Source organism: Phyllobates terribilis, unplaced genomic scaffold (assembly GCF_046119375.1).
Source record: "Phyllobates terribilis strain yellow unplaced genomic scaffold, ASM4611937v1 Scaffold_4__5_contigs__length_816908805, whole genome shotgun sequence".
NCBI classification, from domain to species: domain Eukaryota; kingdom Metazoa; phylum Chordata; class Amphibia; order Anura; family Dendrobatidae; genus Phyllobates; species Phyllobates terribilis.
In genome coordinates, this window is record NW_027362764.1 from 493,239,303 (window position 1) to 493,263,043 (window position 23,741).

Here is a 23,741-nt window from a genome sequence, read left to right on the forward strand (position 1 = left end):
TTGGAAGACAGACCGTCGGACCTCAGGCAAGCAGGCAGGTGGCTGAAGTGCGCTCCCAGGTGAGCGGACAGGCTGGTCCTTAGACAGACTGACAGGAGTAGTAAGGCAGACCGTCGGACCTCAGACTAGCAGGCAGGTAGCAGATAATCAGGCAGGAATAAGACAGCAAGCTGGCAGGAATCTGGCAGGTATCTGGCAGGTAACTGGCAACGGGACCTGAGGGCTGAAGCAGAGTAGTGAACAGTGCAACAACATTGCTCGGGCACCTCCATTTTGGAGGAGGTGCCTTATATATGGTGAAATCCTCCGGCCATTGGCTGGGGACTCCTTAGGACGGCGCGCGCGGCCCCTTTAAGAGGGAGGGAGAGCGCGCGCGCCCTAAGCACAGTGGCCGGGAAGGAGCGCGCGCTGCCAGCAGAGCGGGAGGAGGACGCCGGGCACGGAGCAGAGAGGTGAGGGGAACAGCGTCCCTGCCTAGCAGAGGGCAGGGACGCCGGCGCTACATAACCATGGTTATCTCTAAAGAAACACGTGCAGCCATCATTGCACTGCACAAAAATGGCCTAACAGGGAAGAGTATCGCAGCTACAAAGATTGCACCTCAGTCAACAATCTATCGCATCATCAAGAACTTCAAGGAGAGAGCTTCCATTGTTGTCAAAAAGGCTCCAGGGCGCCCAAGAAAGACCAGCAAGCGCCAGGACCGTATCTTAAAACTGTTTCAGCTGCGGGATCGAACTACCAGCAGTGCCGAGCTTGCTCAGGAATGGCAGCAGGCTGGTGTGAGTGCTTCTGCATGCACTGTGAGGCGGAGACTCTTTGAGCAAGGGCTGGTTTCAAGGAGGGCAGCAAAGAAGCCACTTCTCTCCAGAAAAAACATCAGGGACCGACTGATATTCTGCAAAAGGTACAGGGAGTGGACTGCTGAGGACTGGGGCAAAGTCATTTTCTCTGATGAATCCCCTTTTCGATTGTTTGGGACATCTGGAAAACAGCTTATTCGGAGAAGAAGAGGTGAGCGCTACCACCAGTCTTGTCTCATGCCAACTGTAAAGCATCCTGAAACCATTCATGTGTGGGGTTGCTTCTCAGCCAAGGGAATCGGCTCACTCACAGTCTTGCCAAAAAACACAGCCATGAATAAAGAATGGTACCAGAATGTCCACCAAGAGCAACTTCTCCCAACCGTCCAAGAGCAGTTTGGCGCCCAACAATTCCTTTTCCAGCATGATGCAGCACCTTGCCATAAAGCAAAGGTGATAACTAAATAGCTCATGGAACAAAACATAGAGATTTTGGGTCCTTGGCCTGGAAACTCCCCAGATCTTAATCCCATTGAGAACTTGTGGTCAATCATCAAGAGACGGGTGGACAAACAAAAACCAACAAATTCTGGCAAAATGCAAGCATTGATTATGCAAGAATGGACTGCTATCAGTCAGGATTTGGTCCAAAAGTTGATTGAGAGCATGCCAGGGAGAATTACAGAGGTCTTGAAGAAGAAGGGGCAACACTGCAAATATTGACTTGCTGCATTAACTCATTCTAACTGTCAATATAACCTATTGGTACTCATAATATGATTGCAATTATATTTCTGTATGTCATATAAACATCAGGCAAACACTAATAAAAACCAGAGGCCAGCAGATCATGTGAAAATATAATTTTGGTGTCATTCTCAAAACTTTTGGCCATGACTGTACACTGAACTGAAGCGCAGCTGCCGGCAGCTCCTGGACCGGGCCACGATCTGGGTCAATGGTGCCTGCGGGCCTCATGAAGCAGCCTGAAGGGCCGCATATGGCCCGCGGGCCGCGTGTTTGAGGTCCCTGGTCTAAATTATGGGAATAACCATTTAAATCAATTCCTACCAAGGACAACATCTGCAAGGAGTTTGTATGTTTTCACTGTGCTTGCGTTAGTTTCCTCCGAGTTCTCCGGTGTCCTTCCACACTCTAAAGACACTTTTGTTTTTGCTCCCATTTTTCATAAGCTGAACTCAAAGAGCTAAGACTTTTTCTATGTAAACAAAAGGCCCTTTTCACTCAAATATTGTTCACAAATTTGTATAAATCTGTGTTAGCCCTTCTCCTTTGCTGAGATAATTCATCCACCTCACAGGTGTGGCATATCAAGATGCTGATTAGACAACATGATTATTGCACATGTTTGGGATGCTCTGGATCGCCATATACGACAGCATGTTCAAGTTCCTGCCAATATCCAGAAACTTCGCACAGCCATTGAAGAGGAGTGGACCAACATTCCACAGGCCACAATCAACAACCTGATCAACTCTATGCGAAGGAGATGTGTTGCACTGCGTAAGGTAAATAGTGGTCACACCAGATGCTGACTGGTTTTCTGACACCACGGATCACCCCAATAATGTAAAACTGCACATTTTAGAGGTGCCTATTATTGTGGCCAGTCTAAGGCACAACTGTGCAATAATCATGTTATTTAATCAGCATCTTAATACGGTATGTCACACCTGTGAGATGAATGGATTATGGAGAAGTGCTCACTAACACAGATTTAGACAAATTTGTGGACAATATTTGAGAGAAAAAGGCCTTTTGTGTACATAGAAAAAGTCTTAGATCTATGAGTTCATCTCATGAAAAATAGGAGCAAAAACAAAAGTGTTGTGTTTATATTTTTGCTCATTGTATGTCACATTTTACTCCAGAAGGTACAGGAATTGCATCTATGATTCTCTTTAGGCACACATTGTTTTAACCAATTATGCTTTTTCTCCACATATCTAATTCACTAATTAATTTTTCAAATTCTTATATTCACAAAGGAATATTAATTTTATCACTTAAATCCTCATCTGATTGGACAATATGCCAATGTTTTCTTATTCTTTTAATTCTTATCTGCTAAAGGACTAAATTGAAATGAGAACAACATCTACAGTATTAGTATAATTTTTCCTTTCTCTTATAAAGAAAAGCAAGTTTTTACAGAACAAATGGATTGTTCTATTAAATGCCTGAGAAACAACCTGTTTATCATGTCCCATAGCAAGTAACCTCTTGGATAATTCCAATGACTGTTTCAAACAGATATCATATTCACTATTAATTTGCCCTAAGTACACATATTCTACAACATTTTCACACTGATTTTGTTTGCTCTAATACTAAACATCCAAAAAATTAACCATTTGGTCTTCAAATGTTCCAGTAAATTCCATATTAACATAATTATTATTCAAATATGTCATAAACATGTTGAATTCCTGTTCTGCACCCAACCAATCAGGGCATCGTCAATGAATATGGTCCAGTATTGTATGTATTTTCACTAAAGGACTGTTAGCATTGTATACAAAACAGTCCTCCCAAATCACCAGAAAAAGATTAGAAAATGTTGTTGCCGCTGGTCTGCCCATTGTAGTTCTGGTGGTCACCAAACTAGAAAGTATTCTTTTTCAGCACAAACTCAAGTACCTCACATAAAATCTAAACACACTACTGCCCCGATTCATCAAGATCACCGTTGTTCAATCTCGCACTATATCCTTATTAACCTTTTCCAAAAAAGGTTCTCACCATCTTAATTTCATCGGAGTGACTGATTCTTGTGTGCATGGAGCACAATATTAGCAGTACAACACAGTTATATGCTGAAATGTGGCCTGGTATCTCTGGACCACACTATTAGCAAAAAGGATTGACCTACTGGAAGGTCGATTTCACAGCTACACAGAATCCTATCTATCTAAACTAGCTGACTGACAAGCAACCGCCTAGATAACTATCTCACTATCCAGGAGCAGAAGAAGCAGCCTCTCTGTGCTGTTACACTGAAAAAATGGTGCCAAAACAACATGTCCGCTTTTTATATGGAGAGGGACATGTGACTTTGGAAGCCAATGACACAAACCCTTGTGTCTGGACGTTGTGGGTGGTTCCTGCGCCCTGATTGGCTGCCGGAATCTGCACACATTAAGAAAAAAAATTAATAACATTCCACCTGTATTCTTCTACTCTGACCTCTCTCCACCACCTCCCCTCATCAAATCCCCCCCCCCCCACATACAGCACCACTATCCTGGTCAAAGTCCTAAAAAAAGCATTAGTGGAAACAGAATCATTTACCGCACTTTGGCCGAATTTTTACCGCACTTTGAGTAAAAACGCTCTGGGGTACCAGGGGGGCAGGGGGCTTACATTTAAAGTGCCACTCCAGTGCTGAAAAAAAAACACTGGAGTGGTGATTTAAAGAGGATGTCGTGAGAAAAGTACCTATTGCTTAATTTAGGCTTTTGTGTTAAATGTATTTTTTGAAGTGTTTTTTCAGCAGACTCATTATCATCAGAAGTTGGAATACAATGACAGCTGTGTTATCAGATCTTTATAGTGATGTTACAATAGGACTTACCCCTCCAGTCGCAATGATCTTTTCACATTAAATGCTTCAATGCTAAAGAAAGGGTCAGCATTAGTCTATTACTGCTGATGTACATGTAGATTTACTGAAAGGTCAAAAAGTAGGAGTCTAAAATAAAAACCATCAGTCTATTCACCACAATGAGGTTTAACTATTAGTAGAAAGTCGTTCAGAAAAACTTGCAACTTCCACCTAGTGCCTAAACCTAAGGCTGTGACAGTTTATAAAATAATAGGAGAAAAAAGTAGCACACTCCTCAATTACATTTTCACATAACAGGTGTAAACAGCAAAGTAACCCAGTCCAAGGACCAACTGAAATCTAAAAGAAAAGAGGAAATCTTGACAAAGACTGCTAACATTGAAACGTTGCATGCCTGGTGAATAAAACACCTTGGATGAAGTGGGAGTGCTGTAGATTTCTTATTTTCTCTTAATTATAAAATATGTTACTCATAAAACTTTCTTATATCAAATTGACCTTTTTCTATGTGCAATTAAAGGGAACCTGTGACATGAATAAACACTACTCTGCAAGTTAATAGCGTTCTGAACCTGCCCGGGCTAAAACAGCGCCAGCGCCACCCCCATGACTGAAACCTGAACACTGCCGGGAGGAATAAAGTTTATTTCCTCTCGGTAGCAGGGCTCTAAGTGCCATGGCTATTAAAATGGTTTGCTTTGTGCTTCACATGTTCATTTGCTTTATTAAATAAACCAGTACATAAACCACCCAAAAACCTGCAAAAAGAGGAATTCCAATAAGAGAAAATAACCATATTTGCGTCTCTTCATCAGAGTGCAAACCTGTGGTGGCATTTCAGCCGCTTTCGAGAACACTAGTCTTTGTGCCTGTTGGTCTTTGGCTGCAGTTACGTCAAGTCCCTCTGTGATCATCAGCCCACCACATTGTAGTACCTTGTGTAGCTTACTATCGTCTGGTGAGGAGGAAAGAACAAGCTAATTCTTCATCATGTTCACAGTGGAACTCACAGGATATTGCCTAAACCCCCATCACCTTGGGCACCTTTCTGCAACTTAATTGCTAAGCTTATTGAAAGAGATGCCTGTCTTTAAGGAGAAAAGCTCAATTCCACATGCTTATTTGAAGATTTCAGTGTACCCCGACTTCTACATTGAGCTCCACAAGAGAGTCCTGTTCAACACTGCCAAAAGATCTCTAAGAGGCAAAGGCCTCAAGTGTGTAATGATGTACATGGCAAACCTGAAGTTATTGGTGGACGGCAAAGAAGGTTCTATTCCCCTATTTCTTCTGCTTGTTTGCTAATCTGTAGTACCTTCGATTCAATTTGCTTGAAATTTGGTTCATTGGGATCTAATGGGCCATCTTTGTTGGTGGTGATGGAGAAGGGATGGAGAATCAGGATTTCGCAGTGCTTCTACTTTTTCATATACACTGGTAAGTGGATTCAGCAACATATTATTGCATTACAACATGGCTGTGGCCTCTTTCACATGTCCGGATATTTCCGGTACTGGAAAAACCAGTACCGGAGATATCCGTGTCCGAGTGTATGATACGTGTGGCAATTGTGTGTCGCATCAGTATCACACATACCGGCGACTGGGAATCAGAGGTACAGTTAATGCTGTTCCCAAGCGCCGGGTGCTGAACACTGCCCTCATCATTGTGCCCTGCCGGCACTGTGATCAGCACCAGCAGGGGACAATGTTGAGAGTAGTATTCTGCTCCCGCTGTCTCCAAGTGTAAAAATAAGAATCAAATAAAAAAATCCTTATACTCCCCTGTCCGAAGATTAAATAAGTGTCCCATGTTGTAATCCATCTGACCGCACATTCTCAGGAGCAGGGCAGAATGACTCACTGCAGCAAGCGGGCCCCTGCTTTGTGCTGAGCTCACTGAGCTGTGTCCTGTCACTCACTGAGCTCAGTGTACTTCAGGGGCCTACTCGCTGCAGCGAGTCATTCTCCTCTGCTCCTCAGCATGTGCGGTCGCCTTAAGCCACTGCAGACGCTGATGCAGAGTTGTTGGTCAGATGGATTACAGAGTGGGACAGTATGTGGGACAGGTGAGTATTATGGTCGTTTTTTATTTTATTTTTTTACAAGGGACAATGGCTTCAGGGAATTAGGTGTAAAGGTGAGTATAATGTTTTTACTTTATTCTTATTTTATACTTGCTGGACACAGCAGGGGCACAATACAACTGTCAACATTGTCCTTTGCTCGCGTTGATCCCAGCGCAAGCAGGGGACAATGATGAGAGATTCCTTCAGCACCCGGCGCCAGGGAACAGCGTGTACCACTGATTCCCAGGTGCCGGCACAAGTCACACAGATGACACACGGATGTCATCCATGTGTCTTCAGTGTGCATGTGTGCAGGATGTTTTGCCGTCCGTGCTGCGGGTAAAAACCAGACATGTCAGCGTGTTTTGCCCACGGACACACGGTCCGTATAAACACACTGACGTGCACAAACCCATTAATTTGACTGGGTCTACGTGTGTCAGTGTCTCCAGTACGTGTGAAAAAAGGACACCACACATACTGGAAACACGGAAGTGTGAAAGAGGCCTAACAAAGTATTTTCGTTCCCACATTGAATATAAAGCTTTAATTTTAAAAAAATGTTATGTTAAATGTTTTATTTTAAAAATGTATGGTATTGTTTTATTGTATATTAATTCATACTGTGATATGTATTTTAAAAAAAGGAAATCTTTCAATTTGGCACACAGGCCCTGGTGTTATTCATATTCATACCTCCTCCTTTTTAGGAAATCCAAATTTATATTAGCAGCAATAGCCTGACCCAAACCCTATCTTTTGTATTGACGCATCTAATGAGCCTATGCCAAGATCATTGTGAAGGGAAGAGGAGCATGGGGCTGACCCATGACATCACCTATTGTTAAATGGTTAATCTTGTGTTAACAGCTGTGTATAGATATCTTACCCATCAGGGTAAACCAGCCTATGATTATGACAAGACTGCTGAAATGTTATATGTACAGAACTGGAAGTAAAACTGTAAATAATCCTAATAATCCTAGTGGTCAGTGTGAAAATTGCAATAATTCTATTTTTATATTGACAAGAAGGCACATATATTACAACAATGCACTACAGAATAACATCTCTAAATGTACAGTATGTCCATTGGTTCGGCATAGAAAGATCACACCAAATTCCACTGTTGTCAGCTAAACACAAGAAACTATAGCCACTGTGGGCAATGACTCACTATACGAGACAGCCAAATATGTGAGGCATGTTAAGTGGCATATTACTGTAGTACCCGTTTTTACCCATGATTAACCCATCCTTTAATTTTAACTACTACTTGAATATCAATATATAATAATTCACACTTAATCTTAAATTAGTTTCAGGCATATGCCATGAGTTGAGTTCATGCCAATGATCTGTGAAGTCATCATTAACATCATAAAAAAGCCAGCCATATTTACCAACACCAAGACACAATAGTAATTCACTGCACAATGCAATAGGCTCCCATGATAAAGGTGGTGGCAGCACAGGTGCAAAATACCAATACCTCATGCATTTTATATATCTGTTTTGTTGCACATTTATCATCTTTTGCAGCACCTTCCCAGCCTCTAACATTATCATAGGGGCCCGCTGCATCTTACTATGCATTAATATTGTGATTTGGTGATGGTAAATACGGCTGCTTTTTTCCTGAGCTGTTTTTTGAATTTTATGTCCTTTTTGATAAGTCATCATTAACCCATTAAGGACAAAGCTTAATTTGTTCTTAATTTCCAAACATTTTTTTTTAATCTTTAACTCATTGTCAAATTTCAATGAGCCATAAACGTTCGTATTTTTTGTGCACATTGATGTGTGACGACTTCTTTGTGTGATGATTTGTATTTATTGTAACTATTTTGGGATACATACAATCTAATACCTAACTTTAATCGACTGCTTATTGGAAGAAAATAGGGAAAAAGACAACCATTCTGCTGTTGTTTTTTATCTTTATTTTTAATTACTTTTATTATATTACATAATAATTAGAGATGAGCGAATCTGGCAAAATTCGAATTCGCCTGCTTGTGCAGTTTTAAATTTGCAGAAAAGTTATTCTCCATGAATTTAATTTCCCTTATTATGCTCTGGGGTCCTTCCAGAACCCAGAGCATAATAAACATAACATGTGAAAAATAAGATTGCTATGCTCACTCTCCGCTCACCTGTCTGGCCCCTCCGGTCTTTGCTGTATCTTCTGGTCCCCTGACACTTGTACTGGGATCTTCAGTCCTCTCACACTGTGCTGTGCTTCTCAGTGTCATAACGCCTGAAAGGGTCCTGCGCAAATGTCCAGGAGGTCAACGTCGTCATGACATCACAACGTCACCTTCTGCATGCATGCGCAGATCCCTCCTGAGGCCCAAAGATTCCATCGCAAGTGGTGTTTGATCCGAAGATACAGTGAGAAGCAGACATCCAGCGATGAGTAGCGGAGGGGCCTGAGAGATGAGCAGTGAGGTGAGTATAATAATTTTTTTTATTTTTAACCTTTTGATGGTCCATTACGGTTCACAAAAATGGTGGCCAGTGGCTGGTATTTTGCTTAAAATGAGCAGAAGCTAATTACAAAAAATCTTCATTTTGGTTCCTGCACCAAATTCCACTAGAATGTATTCACCCATCTCTAATAATGAACAAAACATGTCAATAAACAACAAGAACAGTGTTCTACAATGAAAAAAAGCAGCATGTCATTCCAAAACATCTGGAAGTATACAGGTATTATATATAAAACAAATATGGAAAGAGAGGGGAAAAAAAGAGAGGGAAGGTGAATGGGGAGAGGTATGGGTCTATACTAATGTTCTTGAATTAATTTGTATATAGTGTAATGCAGCGGCTTGCGGCATTACTGTAATGGTCCAGGGTGTGTTTTGGCTGACCATGTACCTCCTCCTCAGGTGACTGGTCACATGACTGTGACATCAGCACAGGTCCTGTGCACACAGAAGGTCTGATCACATGACTGTGACATCAGCACAGGTCCTGTGTGTGCACTGGAGGATATATAAACCCGGGTAGTTTTGAGACAGGGGTGGAAAGGCGTGAGGCCTGTTCCCTGTGTGGGACACCGTTAGAGTGTGAGGCCTAGTGAAGCCTGGTGAAGCCTGAAAGGCAGAGGCTGGATCCTTAGGTGTAAGCGATGCCAGTAGCCTTCGAGGGCAAGAGTCCTGGAAGGCTGAGGCTGGATGTTAGGTGTGAAAACATACCAGTAGCCTTTGAAGGTACGAGGGCTGGAGACCCCCCATCTGGGAAGCCATAAAGCCACAGCGGTGGCAGAACAAATCTGACTGAAACAGCTAAAACCCGGCAAAGGTAAAACACTGCGTTATATGGACATTGATATAAGTGACTTAGCTGAAGGCTGTAACTGGACCCAAGTGGGCTTGTCTGCCTCTTGAAAGGCTCCTGGACACTATATGTGTAATATGTCGGTGAGCCACTGAGTTGGACTCGGTTATAAGCAGTTATGAAGAGTAATAAACTGCTGGATTGTGAAAAACTGGAAAACGTGGCTGGTGTGCTTTAATTGACCCGGTGCAGCGAGTGTCCCCCAGCATGATGACTAGCACTGCCTTACAATAGAGACAAGACAAAAATTCATCAGATTCCTGAAATGGAAACCAGGGACTCCTTATTCTGAAAAATTGGTTATTCTTGTCCTGGTCCCAAGCGATAAGCTCCTCCATCCTGGAAATGTCAGAGAATGTGTTCAACCATTCATCTATAGAAGGAACCCTCTTGAAGTTTTGGTGGCATAACCAGGCAAGCAGCTTGTATGAAGACACTCACACATTAGTCTCTTTTTTATTGATGACATAGAATTGGTAAAATAGATAGAAGAGCCATTGCCGAGGATTGCAGACAGTCTCCAAACAGATTTTATTATAAAAGTCATTAATATCTGACCAAAAGGAAGCAATCATTTCACAATTCCACCATATATACAGTACAGAACAAAAGTTTGGACACACCTCATTAAAAGATTTTTCTGTATTTTCATGACTATGAAAATTGTACATTCTCACTGAAGGCATCAAAACTATGAATTAACACATGTGGAATTATATACTTAACAAAAAAGTGTGAAACAACTGAAAATATGTCTTATATTCTAGGTTCTTCAAAGTAGCCTTGTGCTTTGATGACTGCTTTGCACACTCTTGGCATTCTCTTGATGAGCTTCAAGAGGTAGTCACCGGAAATGGTCTTCCAACAATCTTGAAGGAGTTCCCACAGATGCTTAGCACTTGTTGGTACTTTTACCTTCACTCTGCGGTCCAGCTCACCCCAAACCATGTCGATTGGGTTCAGGTCTGGTGACTGTGGAGGCCAGGTCATCTGGCGTAGCACCCCATCACTCTCCTTCTTGGTCAAATAGCCCTTACACAGCCTGGAGGTGTGTTTGGGGTCATTGTCCTGTTGAAAAATAAATGATGGTCCAACTAAACGCAAACCGGATGGAATAGCATGCCGCTGTAAGATGCTGTGGTAGCCATGCTGGTTCAGTATGCCTTCAATTTTGAATAAATCCCCAACAGTGTCAGCAGCAAAGCACCCTCACACCATCACACCTCCTCCTCCATGCTTCACGGTGGGAACCAGGCATGTAGAGTCCATCCGTTCACCTTTTCTGCGTCGCACAAAGACACGGTGGTTGGAACCAAAGATCTCAAATTTGGACTCATCAGACCAAGCACAGATTTCCACTGGTCTAATGTTCATTCCTTGTGTTCTTTAGCCCAAACAAGTCTCTTCTGCTTGTTGCCTGTCCTTAGCAGTGGTTTCCTAGCAGCTATTTTACCATGAAGGCCTGCTGCACAAAGTCTCCTCTTAACAGTTGTTGAAGAGATGTGTCTGCTGCTAGAACTCTGTGTGGTGACTCTCGGTCTTCCTTTCCTGGGGCGGTCCTCATGTGAGCCAGTTTCTTTGCAGCGCTTGATGGTTTTTGCAACTGCACTTGGGGACACTTTCAAAGTTTTCCCAATTTTTCGGACTGACTGACCTTCACTTCTTAAAGTAACGATGGCAACTCGTTTTTCTTTACTTAGCTGCTTTTTTCTTGCCATAATACAAATTCTAACAGTCTATTCAGTAGGACTATCAGCTGTGTATCCACCTGACTTCTGCAGAACACAACTGATGGTCCCAACCCCATTTATAAGGCAAGAAATCCCACTTATTAAACCTGACAGGGAACACCTGTGAAGTGAAAACCATTTCCGGTGACTACCTCTTGAAGCTCATCAAGAGAATGCCAAGAGTGTGCAAAGCAGTCATCTAAGCAAAAGGTGGCTACTTTGAAGAACCTAGAATATAAGACATATTTTCAGTTGTTTCACACTTTTTTGTTAAGTATATAATTCCACATGTGTTAATTCATAGTTTTGATGCCTTCAGTGTGAATGTACAATTTTCAAAGTTATGAAAATACAGAATAATCTTTAAATGAGGTGTGTCCAAACTTTTGGATGTGTGTGCCATTATCTTTTCCCCATCTCTAACAGAGGTCAATGCACTAAGGATAAAAGGGGTGGAACAAAGCTAACGTTCTATACCATTTGGAGAGAATTTTATTATTTTCTCTTGTAATTTATAATATTTGGAGGATTTATGAGAAAAAAACAAAAGCTCTGCTCAAATCTTCTCAAAAGAATGTTTGTGGCACTTCAGTTTCCCAAATAGCTATAAGTGGAATGGAGGTCTCAGCCCCCCCACTCTCTTAGGAGCAGCCCGTAGAGAATAATCATAAGATAGGGAGGAGGAGAATGTATATATGGATTTCCAAAAGGTGTTAGGTCACTAAAGAGGGATGACTTTGGGGAACATTTAGAGAAGATGTTAGAGGGTTGAAAGTGCAAAAGTTAAGCTCCCCTAGCCTCTCCAACCAGCAAAGCAGCGAGGTGCGACACCTTTCTTCCCTGCATAAAATGTCTAACTTGCTGAGGCCTCTAGGCTAGATAGACCCGAATAGAGCCGGAATATGTGGATGCCCTGTACCTTCAGAGAAACTCGGGTTATTAAAAACTGGAGTAAGTGGTAACTGGAAGAGAAGATATGTAGAAGTACTAAAAATATTAACGCTAAAAACCAACAGAGAAGTTGTACCAAGAATAAGACCCTGACCTGGAGGGCATATGTACTACAAATTAAACAAAAGGTAAATAAAGATATATCTGCACAATATACTACTTGCAGCGGGTAAGTATGGACATATCATAGAGACAGCAAATAGACACAACAGGGCATCAGAAAAATATGTATCACGTATAAGTACTAAATAATGGATAGTTCCACTGTGTTATAATGCCCAAATGTCACACCATCACCAATACTATTAACAGACGCTTGTCATCCTGTCATAGGATATAAACCAGAATAAAAACCCTGCCATCCACATAAATAGGAAATACCTAACAGAGCAGTAAATGTGCCAGTTCAAGTGCATAGATATCCATAAAATCATGTATAATTATTTATAGTTACCCAAAGGTCAGGACAAGTGATCCACAGAGCACCCTTAACGTGCGTTTCGCATTTGTGGCTTCCTCAGAGGGGTAGCGTTTGGATGGTGGCTGTGGCTATTTATACCCTGAGTCAATTTAAAATGATGTGGCGCCCACATCGTCACCCCCCCATCAAACGGCGGTCGCGTGACCTGTCACATGACTAAATGACGTCATGGAAGGTCCTTTTAGACCACCGCGAGCCGCCCAACACACCGGACGCACTGGAGGAGACCGGGGGCCATCGGAAGGCGAGTATAATGTTTATTTTTTACCATTCTTTTACTATTAACTTTGTCACACTAATCCATGCCGGTTGCTTGGATTTATATAGTGTGACCAAGTTGTCAAGCACTTTTCCAAGTGATGCTAAAATCGCTTGGAAAAGCGCTTGACAACCCGCATGCAGAAATGCAAGTGAAGAACGCTTCACATCCGCTTGTCCCAGGCAGGAAAAACGCATTTACAATCCACATGTACAATCCGCATGTACTGTACAATCCGCATGCGTTTTTTCTGCCAGGGGAGATGCAGAAACGTTCAGGTAAAAATTCGGAGCATTTCTGCATCGTGGGCACATAGCCTTATAAATGGAAAGCTGCCTGAAGAAGAAAACCAGCCTGAAGAAGGAAACCTGCCTGAAGAAGGAAACCCGCCTGAAGAAGGAAACCCGCCTGAAGAAGGAAACCTGCCTAAAGGTTCCTCTGTGCTCCGAAAGCTGCAAATCTTTTTCTGGTTAGCCAATAAAGGTATTACTCCTAGAATACGTTTGTCATTTTTGGGCACAAAAGTATTTACACTGACAAAGGCTTGATAACCTCGAGGAAAAAAAGAAACGTGTCACCTCTTTGAGGTGGATTCCTCATAGACTCTGCTCCAAATTTGACACTATCAAGTCAAAAGGCTGCAAAACGTTATGTGGAAAAAAAACACTACAAAAACTTCAAAATCGGTACAGAAACAAACCCTCCAGAAACACACAAAAAAACTTTAAAAAAAAAGTATTTCCTGGAGATTTCCCTAGAGAAGCGCTGAGGATTTTTCTGCTTCTCTTGGTGAGAAAGCCGCAGCCTGAGGAAGTGATGCATGAGGGGATTCCTGAGCCGGCCATGCACATGGTAGGGCTGAGCTCTGCCCCTTGCTCCACCCCATGCTAGCCCAGCTCCGGAGAGGAAAGCGGGGCTCCCTCCTCTGACGATTAATGACAAAGCACAGCTAAGTGCAGGGCCGTGCAGCCCCTCAGCCCGCACCACGCTCCGGACATAGTCAAGTTTCAAGAAAAAAAAAGGGGAGGGGGTCGAGAGCTCCTTCCAGTGCTCCCGTTTGAGGGTCTGTGCGGGAAACCCCGTGTAAGTTCTGGTGAGTATGTGGTCTTCCTGCTCTGTATGTTAGTGGTGTGTGGGGGCTCCGTGTAACCGTTTCACTGCCAGAGGGGGGCATTGTGCCAGGGAGTGTTACAGTATGTGTGAGAGCACGGCATGGCATAGGAGGGCACATTACATGGACGGAGAGGAACCTCCGGGATCTCCGGCTGCCCTAATGAGGCTGTGTAACGCGGCTGAGGGAGGGCACAGTGCAGGGGGGCTGTGAGGGGATTCCGACATCCGGCAGCTCCGGGCTGTCTGCAGTGACGGCCAGCAGGCAGTCATTGTGCGCAGGGGCGAGCCGGCTGCAGGCAGTGGGCGCCTGACATTGGATTAGCTGCGGATTGCCCCTGTTGTTATGTGGAGATTATCTACAGGAAAATGTCACGACTTGGCGCTGCCGATTTTTCCACACAGTGTGAATCTAGGGCATGTCTGCACACTGTGCCAAAACCTCTGCGCATCACAGTCCATGACGTATTACAAATGCTGAAAATTTGCAGTGGAAATAAACTGGCGCTACGGATTTGTAAACCAGAATGTGCCACTTTATGCCGTGGATATCGCCAAACCCACAGCATTTCCACAATGGAATCCTCAGCTGTGTGTTTTTTTTTTTACGCTGCAGCTGATAAGTTCTGTGTGCACATACCCTATAAAAAGAGAGCACTACCCGGACAGCCCGTTATCAATCACCGTAGTTCCCCCCTGGAAAGTAATAGCAGCTATACTTCCCTCCTGTCGGCGTTCCGGTGATGTCTGTGCCTGATCTCCCGTGATATTATGTCAGGAGAGCCCTGCAGCCAATCAGCAGCCGCTTCATTCAGATGTAAATAACATCCGGAGGACGTCAGATAGCAGTGGCAGCTCTCACTTCTTTCAGGTGACAGTTTCATCCAAAGGAAGTGAGAAGAAAGTGGCCTCTGGCTGTAGGGCTCTCGTGACATCATAACGTCACGCCAGCCCTGGGAGAACAGGCGCCGACAACACTGGAAATGCACTCGCAGAGGCGAGTATAGCTGCTATTACATTACATGGAGGAACTATGGTGATTGAGAATCCACAATTGCAGACTTTTCTGTGTATTCTGCAGCGAAATCCACAACAGTTCATGGCTTTACAGCTTTTATTACTGTGTGAGTATCTGCAGTCTTTCTGCTCATGTGACTATACACTAGGGGTATGTGCACACAGGACAGGTATACTGCAGTTTACTGGGCTGAAATCTGCACTATACTTCTGTACTTGCAATGTGGATGAGATGTTACCACCTCTTATTCATACGCTATGTAAAAAAAAAAAATAAAAATTCAGATGCAAATTTTGCTGTGGCTTTACCATAGATTTTGCCGTGGATTCCAGGCTAAATCTGCCACTTTTTTCAAGTCAATTTCCATGATGTGTGGACTTAGGCCAGTGTCACCCATCAGTGTGTTCGCTCAGGAGACCTGTGGCTAGTCTATACATCACGATTTTACCCTGAGGGCTCATTCACACATCCGTGTTTCACATAACCAATTATATGCTCAGATGTCATTGGGTTTGTGGAAAAAAAAACACAGATCAAAGATGCTATCCATGTTACACTTTAGTGCTTGTCCTCTTTTTTTTATACTGTTCAATAGGTAGGAGAGGCCTGTAAAGTTGTTTTTTTTTGTACACATGCAAGAAAAACTGGTGCCACACTGAAGATTTAAAAATTGATACACAGATAAAAAGAATAAATAAAATACCGGTAGTATAAAAATCACTAAATGCTGAGTGGGCATGAGTGTTCATGAAAACCCATCCATTTTGCTTGGACTCTTTAAGTGCAGAAGAACAATAGAAAAAAACCACAGAATTTTATACTATGTGAGAACATGGCCTTAAAGTCCTCGCTAAACATGTAGACCAACCCTGTCTATATGTCCTAGGGCACATGGACGTCATAGAGGGTGACCCACTTCTGTGAGCTAGAATTGAGAGCCACTTCGTATAGCTTTTTTTTCGTGTGTGTGTGTATATACACATGCATCTAAAAACTAAAAATTCAGAAACCCCATGGATTTTTAATGGTTATTTTTTATTTTGTAACATTTGTGCATATCAGAAAAAATGCTATACCCAAAGCATGATGTCAGTGGCAGGGAAACAATGCCACTAAGAACAAATAAATACCAAAAAGGAAAATGCGGAGTATGTAGACTTCTCAATATTTATATTTCTCAGTATTATCCAGAGAATAGGTTCTGGCCTCAGGTATCTGTGTTGAGACTTCGACTTTATTGTTGTTCTGGATGGTTTGAGGGCTCGCCTGTACCTACATTTGAACCTCTTTCAATTGCCACTTACCAAGCATCTAAAGTAGAAGTTTGTCAATTGCTAAAGCACCGAACAGATTATTTAATAGCATATAGTACTTAGTCCATTTAAGATTGGCATTGAGCAAAACTTTACAATTAGCCCAAATGTGGCATATGCCAAATGAATGATAACATTTGGGCTTGGTTTCTGAACCATTTCATCTGTAATTTATTACCACAAAATGTAATGGATCCAGTTTTCCATCTTTTGATTTCTGTGTTTTTGATGTAAAAACAGATGAAATCTGTAGCACAAACGTGAACTCCATGCTCATAGTAGCATAAGCGGGAAGATTGGTCTCCCTGGAATAATGACACTTGGGCGTCTTTCAGACGTCCGGATATTTCCGAAACTGGAAAAACCAGTACCGAAGATATTCGTGTGCTTCTGTGTGGCAACCGTGTGCTGCCCGTGTGCCGCATCAGTATCGCACGTACCGGCGCTTGGGAATCAGCGGTACAGTTAGCGCTGTACCCAAGCGACGGGTGCTGAACGCTGCCCTCATCATTGTCTCCTGCCGGCACTGTGATCAGTGCGAGCAAGGGAAAATGTTGAAAGTAGCATTCTGCTCCCGCTGTGTCCTGTTGTAAAAATAATAAAATAAAAAATATCCTTATACTCCACTGTCCAAAGGTGTCCCCCGCTGTAATCCATCTGACCACTCACGCTGAGGAGAATGACTGACTCACTCCAGCGAGCGGGCCCCTGCACTGAGCTCAGTGAGTGACAGAACACCGCTCACTGAGCTCAGCACAGAGCAGGGGCCCGCTCGCTGGAGTGAGTCATTCTCCTCGGCGTGAGTGGTCAGATGGATTACAGCAGGGGACATCTTTGGACAGGTGAGTTTAAGGATTTTTTTTATTTTCTTATTATTATTACACCAGGACACAGTGGGAGCAGACTGCTACTCTCAACATTGTATCTTGCTAGTGCTGATTGCAGCTCAAGCAGGGGACAATGATGACAGATGCCTGCTGCACCCAGCGCTTGGGAAGCGCGTTAACTGTACCTCTGATTCCCAGGCGCCGGTACGTGTCACGCTGATGACACATGGATGTCATCTGTGTGTTATCACTGTGCACGTGTGCGGGATGTTTTGCGGCCCGTGCTGCGAGAAAAAAAACGGACATGTCAGCATGTTTTGCCCATGGACACAGTCTGTGGAAGCACACTGACATGCACAGACCCATTCATTGGAATGGTTCTACGTGTGTCAGTGTCTCCAGTACATGTGGAAACTGTCACCACGCGTACCGGACACACTGATGTGTGAAAGGCACCTTAGAGAGAACCTGTCAGCTGTCCTGTTACTTTAGTAAACACTTGTATGCTTCATGAAAGAGTATTTCTTAAACCTGTTCCTCTGCCATTCCTCCTAGAATTATATGATATCTGGGTGTTACCAGTTGGGGTGTTTCCACACATTCCCTGACGACCTTGTCCAATCTCTGCTAACTGTGAAGGGCACACCACTTTGACAACAGGGATGGTTACACCCAGTTATGAATTTATTCATGTACAGGAGGAATAACAGAGGAACAATGCAAAGCTTTGGGTAAAATATGCCTTAGAATTATTTAATGGGCAGTGTAATTATTATTTAATGGCATTAGGCTTGATTTCGAGCCAAGGAGATTTGATGAATTAACGTTCTGTAGGAAGATCGATCTTGTGCAAGCCTAGATAGGTCCACCATGGTCTTATCTGTCGTTATCTTGATAGTATCAAGCCATCAGGTTGCTGGTCTTCCTCTTCCTTCTGTTCGTCCGACCATGATGTCCTTCTCCAGTGATTGCTCTTTTTGTATGATGTGTCCAAAGTAGGCAAGGCGTAGCTTGGTGATCCTTGCTTCGAGTGACACTTCTGGCTTGATTTGTTCCAAAATGGATTTATTTGTTCTTGCCATCCATATTAAGTGATAACATCCTTCTACAGCACCACATATCAAAGGCGTTTATGGGCATTGTAAGTAGTGACTAAAACAGAGATATCAGGAGAGCTGGGTATCCAGGTAGACTGTTTAGCATATGGCCGATCTGACAGCGCTTTATGTTGACATTGTTGCTAATCAGCCTCTACCTGTAAGTTTTGTGCTAGAAAACATACGGTTTGCTAGAAATTCACTGAAAATCTCTAAAACAAATGTCATTTTACTTGTCTCTTTGTTTCATAGTTTACTGCTTAGCTGTACCTTCTGTCAATGATTTCTGAAATATATTGACAAACACATCCTGTGTTCTTGTAAGCCTCCCTCAGTGGGCCCTCATGTGTCAGGGTAGGGGAGGGAATGCTAGGAGTGCACAAAGGGGAGGGGAAGCCCAATGACGTCATTGGAAGGCTTAAGCAATAGACAGTGGGCAGAGCCAGACGGATCCCCCTGACAGCCCCTCCACCACACAGTCACATGACTGAAGGCCTGCCAAAAGCTTTCATAGTGTCAGACTGCAAATGCAGTCCTTCCAACAATACCTCCCCCAGCACAAACACAATGCTTAGTGTCACAGTGCAGCAAGGTCATTCTGACTGCCTGACATGCTGGATTTTCTCTTTTGTGTGTGCCCCTTATACCAGACTAACTTGTTTATCTTTGTATTTGTCTTGAAGCTGAATAACATGTTCCATATATAAAAGCAAATCCTAGAGACAGAACACAAAGTATTAAGCCATTAGTTGTCTTGTTGACGCTACCGAATAATTACTAAGAAAACTGTGCCAAAAAATAAAGCGCATGGAATACACCTAATTAGTTATGTATTAGACACTTTTTACACTTCACCAGTTTTTAAAGCTATTGAGAAATAGGCGTTACTTCAATAATTAGTGTATGTATAGATCAGCCATGAAGTTGTCTTATCTCCTTCATGATCTAGGTTTTTTTTGGGTCGTTGATGACCAGAGAAAATTTTTGCATATTGGAATGTTGCATTTTAAAGGGGATTTCTATTTTTGTATCGTAGACAAGCCGGATATTTTTTTTGCATTTTTTTTTTAAGCAAAAAAGTTTTCTAATTTTTTCAAATTAGAGTGGACATCTGTTTATTTTTGTAGGTGTTCAGTAGTGGTAGGTGACCAGAAATAAGAAAAAATACACCTTATACACTAATCAACATTGAAATTGCAACACCAAGAAGGAAAAATCACGGCGTTGTGGAAATCGCAGGATTGATAGACAAGTTATTGATAGTCAAGGGATGAAAATATAGAAACAAAACTTTTTAAAACCTCTGTATTCATTTGGTTTCGAGTAAGAGCCACCCGCAGAAATATATGCACTTATAAGTTTTGGCATACCATCAGTGAAATTATTAATGGTTGTCTAGAGAATGTGCTGTCACACTGAATGCACCGCTTCTGGCAGCTCCCCATACAATTCCTGAGCAATGACGTCCCATATGACGTTAATGGTAGACAAGTTCAGAGATGCTGCAGGCCATGGTAGCACATTTAGGCCACACAGGCTGCTCATAGTAGTACAAGCACCACGCGGCCTGGCATTGTAATGAAAAACAGCTCCTGTGGCACTTGTGACACCTGTGACACTTCGAAGAAATGGCATTACCACTCATTACAAGACTAAATCAGTGGAATGCCGAGCTGTTATTGTACCTGGAATGAAGATTAGAGGGATCCGGCTACTGTACGTTATGCCTCCCCACACTGTAATCCTGTGACTAGGACCGGTGTGACGTTCTTTTGTGAAGGCTTCTTTAGTAGCCTCATTGATAAAAGCTAAGGTGTGTAAGGGCGCATATTTCTGCATGTATTGCTTATTTATGATGCTAAGTAAATTGAGATGTTTTGCCATTTTTTTATATCATTCACATATCATTAACATGTTTATCGATCCTGTGAGTGCCAAGATTTCCCGACTTTTCCGTCTTGACTTTGCAATTTCAATGTTGTGGAGTGTATATATTTATATTCTTTATAAATAAATAAATCCCCCAATTCTCCCATGTACAGTGATGCCAAATGGGATCATTTTGTATTCCGTTTGATGACAATATAGTGCTACAAGAGTGCAGGCATCCTTTTAGTTTTATGAGAGTACCCCCCCCCCATCTGAATGTGTTTATGGTTTTCAATTGGGAGAAGCTGGTAATGCGCTACCAGCTACCTCAGTCTGTGACGTGTTTTCCCGGACAACAAAAGTTAAAGCATTTTGGAATTCAGCATGCTTGATACTTCTTTACCTTGATATTATTTATCAGGGGATAGAGGGAAGGCCCTCACATATTTTAGATACAGTTATATGAAAAAGTTTGGGCACCCCTATTAATCTTAAGCTTAATGTTTTATAAAAATTGGTGTTTTTGCAACAGCTATTTCAGTTTGATATATGTAATAACTGTTGGACACAGTAATGTTTCTGCCTTGAAATGAGGTTTATTGTACTAACAGAAAATGTGCAATCTGCATTCAAACAAAATTTGACAGGTGCATAAGTATGGGCACCCTTATCATTTTTTTGTTTTAAATACTCCTACCTACTTTTTACTGACTTACTAAAGCACTTTTTTTTTGTAACCTCATTGAGCTTTGAACTTCATAGCCAGGTGTATGCAATCATCTGAAAAGCTACTTAAAGTGGCCACTTGCAAGTTGTTCTCCTGTTTGAATCTCCTCTGAAGAGTGGCATCATGGGCTCCTCAAAACAAATGTCAAATGATCCGAAAACAAAGATTATTCAACATAGTTGTTCAGGGGAGGCTACAAAAAGCTGTCTCAGCGATTTAACCTGTCAGTTTCCACTGTGAGGAACATAGTAAGGAAATGGAAGAACACAGGGACAGTTCTTGTTAAGGCCAGAAGTGGCAGGCCAAGAAAAACATCAGAAAGGCAGAGAAGAAGAATGGTGAGATCAGTCAAGGACAATCCTCAGACCACCTCCAGAGAGCTGCAGCATCAACTTGCTGCAGATGGTGTCACTGTGCATCGGTCAACTATACAACGCACTTTGCACAAGGAGAAGCTGTATGGGAGAGTGATGCGAAAGAAGCCGTTTCTGCAAGCACGCCACAAACAGAGTCGGCTGAGGTATGCAAAAGCACATTTGGAGAAGTCAATTTCTTTTTGGAAGAAGGTCCCGTGGACTGATGAAACCAAGATTGAGTTGTTTGGTCATACAAAAAGGCGTTATGCATGGCGGCAAAAAAACACAGCATTCCAAGAAAAACACTTGCTACCCACAGTAAAATTTGGTGGAGGTTCCATCATGCTTTGGGGCTGTGTGGCCAATGCCGGCACCAGGAATCTTGTTAAAGTTGAGGGACACATGGATTCCACTCAGTATCAGCAGATTCTTGACAATAATGTTCAAGAATCAGTGACAAAGTTGAAGTTACGCTGGGGATGGATCTTTCAGCAAGACAATGATCCAAAACACCACTCCAAATCTACTCCGGCATTCATGCAGAGGAACAATTACAATATTCTGGAATGGCCATCCCAGTCCCCAGATCTGAATATCATTGAACATCTGCGGGATCATTTGAAGAGGGCTGTCCATGCTCGGCGACCATCAAACTTAACTGAACTGGAATTGTTTTGTAAAGAGGAATGGTCAAAAATACCTTCATCCAGGAAATCATTAAAAGCTACAGGAAGCGACTAGAGGCTGTTATTTTTGCAAAAGGAGGATCTACTAAATATTAATGTCACTTTTCTGGTGAGGTGCCCATACTTATGCACCTGTCAAATTTTGTTTGAATGCAGATTGCACATTTTCTATTAGTACAATAAACCTCATTTCAAGGCAGAAACATTACTGTGTCCAACAGTTATTACATGTATCAAACTGAAATAGCTGTTGCAAAAACACCAATTTTTATAAAACAATAAGCTTAAGATTAATAGGGGTGCCCAGACTTTTTCATATAACTGTATATGTTTTAGATCTCCTGGTTGGACTAACTTTTCTCTTATGACTTCCTTAAAGGGAAATTTACATCAGGTTTTTCCAAATAAAAGTAGGGCCAGCACGTGTAAACCCGCATATAAAAACATATACAACATTCTAGAATGCCGTATAAATGTCCGCAATGCGCTCTGCATAACACAAAAAAGAGCTTTTACAGTACTCACCCACCGGGCATTCTGTTTCAGATGAGCGTCTCTGGTGTTGATCTGGTGCCTCCTCTCTTCTTGTGATTGCCATCCTCCTTCTTGCTTCATGGGATGATGCGTCCTACGTCATTCACACAGTGTCCTCCATCGCAGGCGTACTTCTCTCTGCCTGGCCGATGGCAGAGCAAAATATTGTAGAGCGCATACATCGGTGCTCTTTGGCCTTTTCCCGAGCATGCGCATTACAGTCCTTTGCTCTGCTCTCAGCGAGAAGTAAGCCAGCACAGGAGCGCGATGGAGGACACTGTGTGGATGCGTCATCCACACGAAGCAGGGGAGGACTGTGACGTCGATCGGACCAGACCGCCCTATAGGGGAGTATAATAAAAGCTTTTGTTTTATGCAGAGTGCATTAGAGACATATAAAAAGAATTCTATTATGTTGTAACAGAGGACTTACAGGTACTGGCCCTACTTTATATGGGAAAAACCTGGTCATCGGTTCCCTTTAATATGCATACTGAATTGTGTCACAACTATCTTGCTTCATGCATCACTTTTATCAACTGTAATGTGTACATTTTATGATGCCTTAGGTAAATCTGTGCTGTGCACTAGGCAGGGTCACATTTATGGGGGTTAATAGGGTCACTTTGATACTGATCAATCATAAAGTACTTTGTGTGCAGCTGAATGGTGCCTCCACACAATGCTGTATTGCAGACAGTTTCTATTGTATTCCTAATGCTCTGTAATGGTTTATTTTGTTCACATTTGCTACAATGCCCAAAGTATAGGAAATACTCACCACCTCTTAATTGTGAGCAGTGCAGGTTCTTCGTTTACATCAGTGTCTTCTGGTATCACCAGCAGGGTATAATGATGAGAGTCGTAGTCAGCTTCTCGTGTCTCCACCTGTAAAAATAAGAATAAAGTAAAAAAATCCTTATACTGACCTGTCCTAAGTGTATCACGCTGTAATCCATGTGACCACTCAGCAGAAGAGCC

At 42.5% G+C, this 23,741-nt stretch overlaps 1 protein-coding gene across 1 annotated transcript in view; it reads left to right on the plus strand.

Moving 5' to 3' along the window:
* The first annotated feature begins 14,078 nt into the window (after positions 1-14,078).
* The window catches only part of HIVEP1 (HIVEP zinc finger 1), a 240,297-nt gene continuing 230,634 nt past the window's right edge, over positions 14,079-23,741 (plus strand). The window contains exon 1 of the mRNA XM_073678777.1: positions 14,079-14,316. The gene's annotated coding sequence lies outside the window, so the exon portion shown is untranslated. The remainder of the gene's footprint in view (positions 14,317-23,741) is intronic.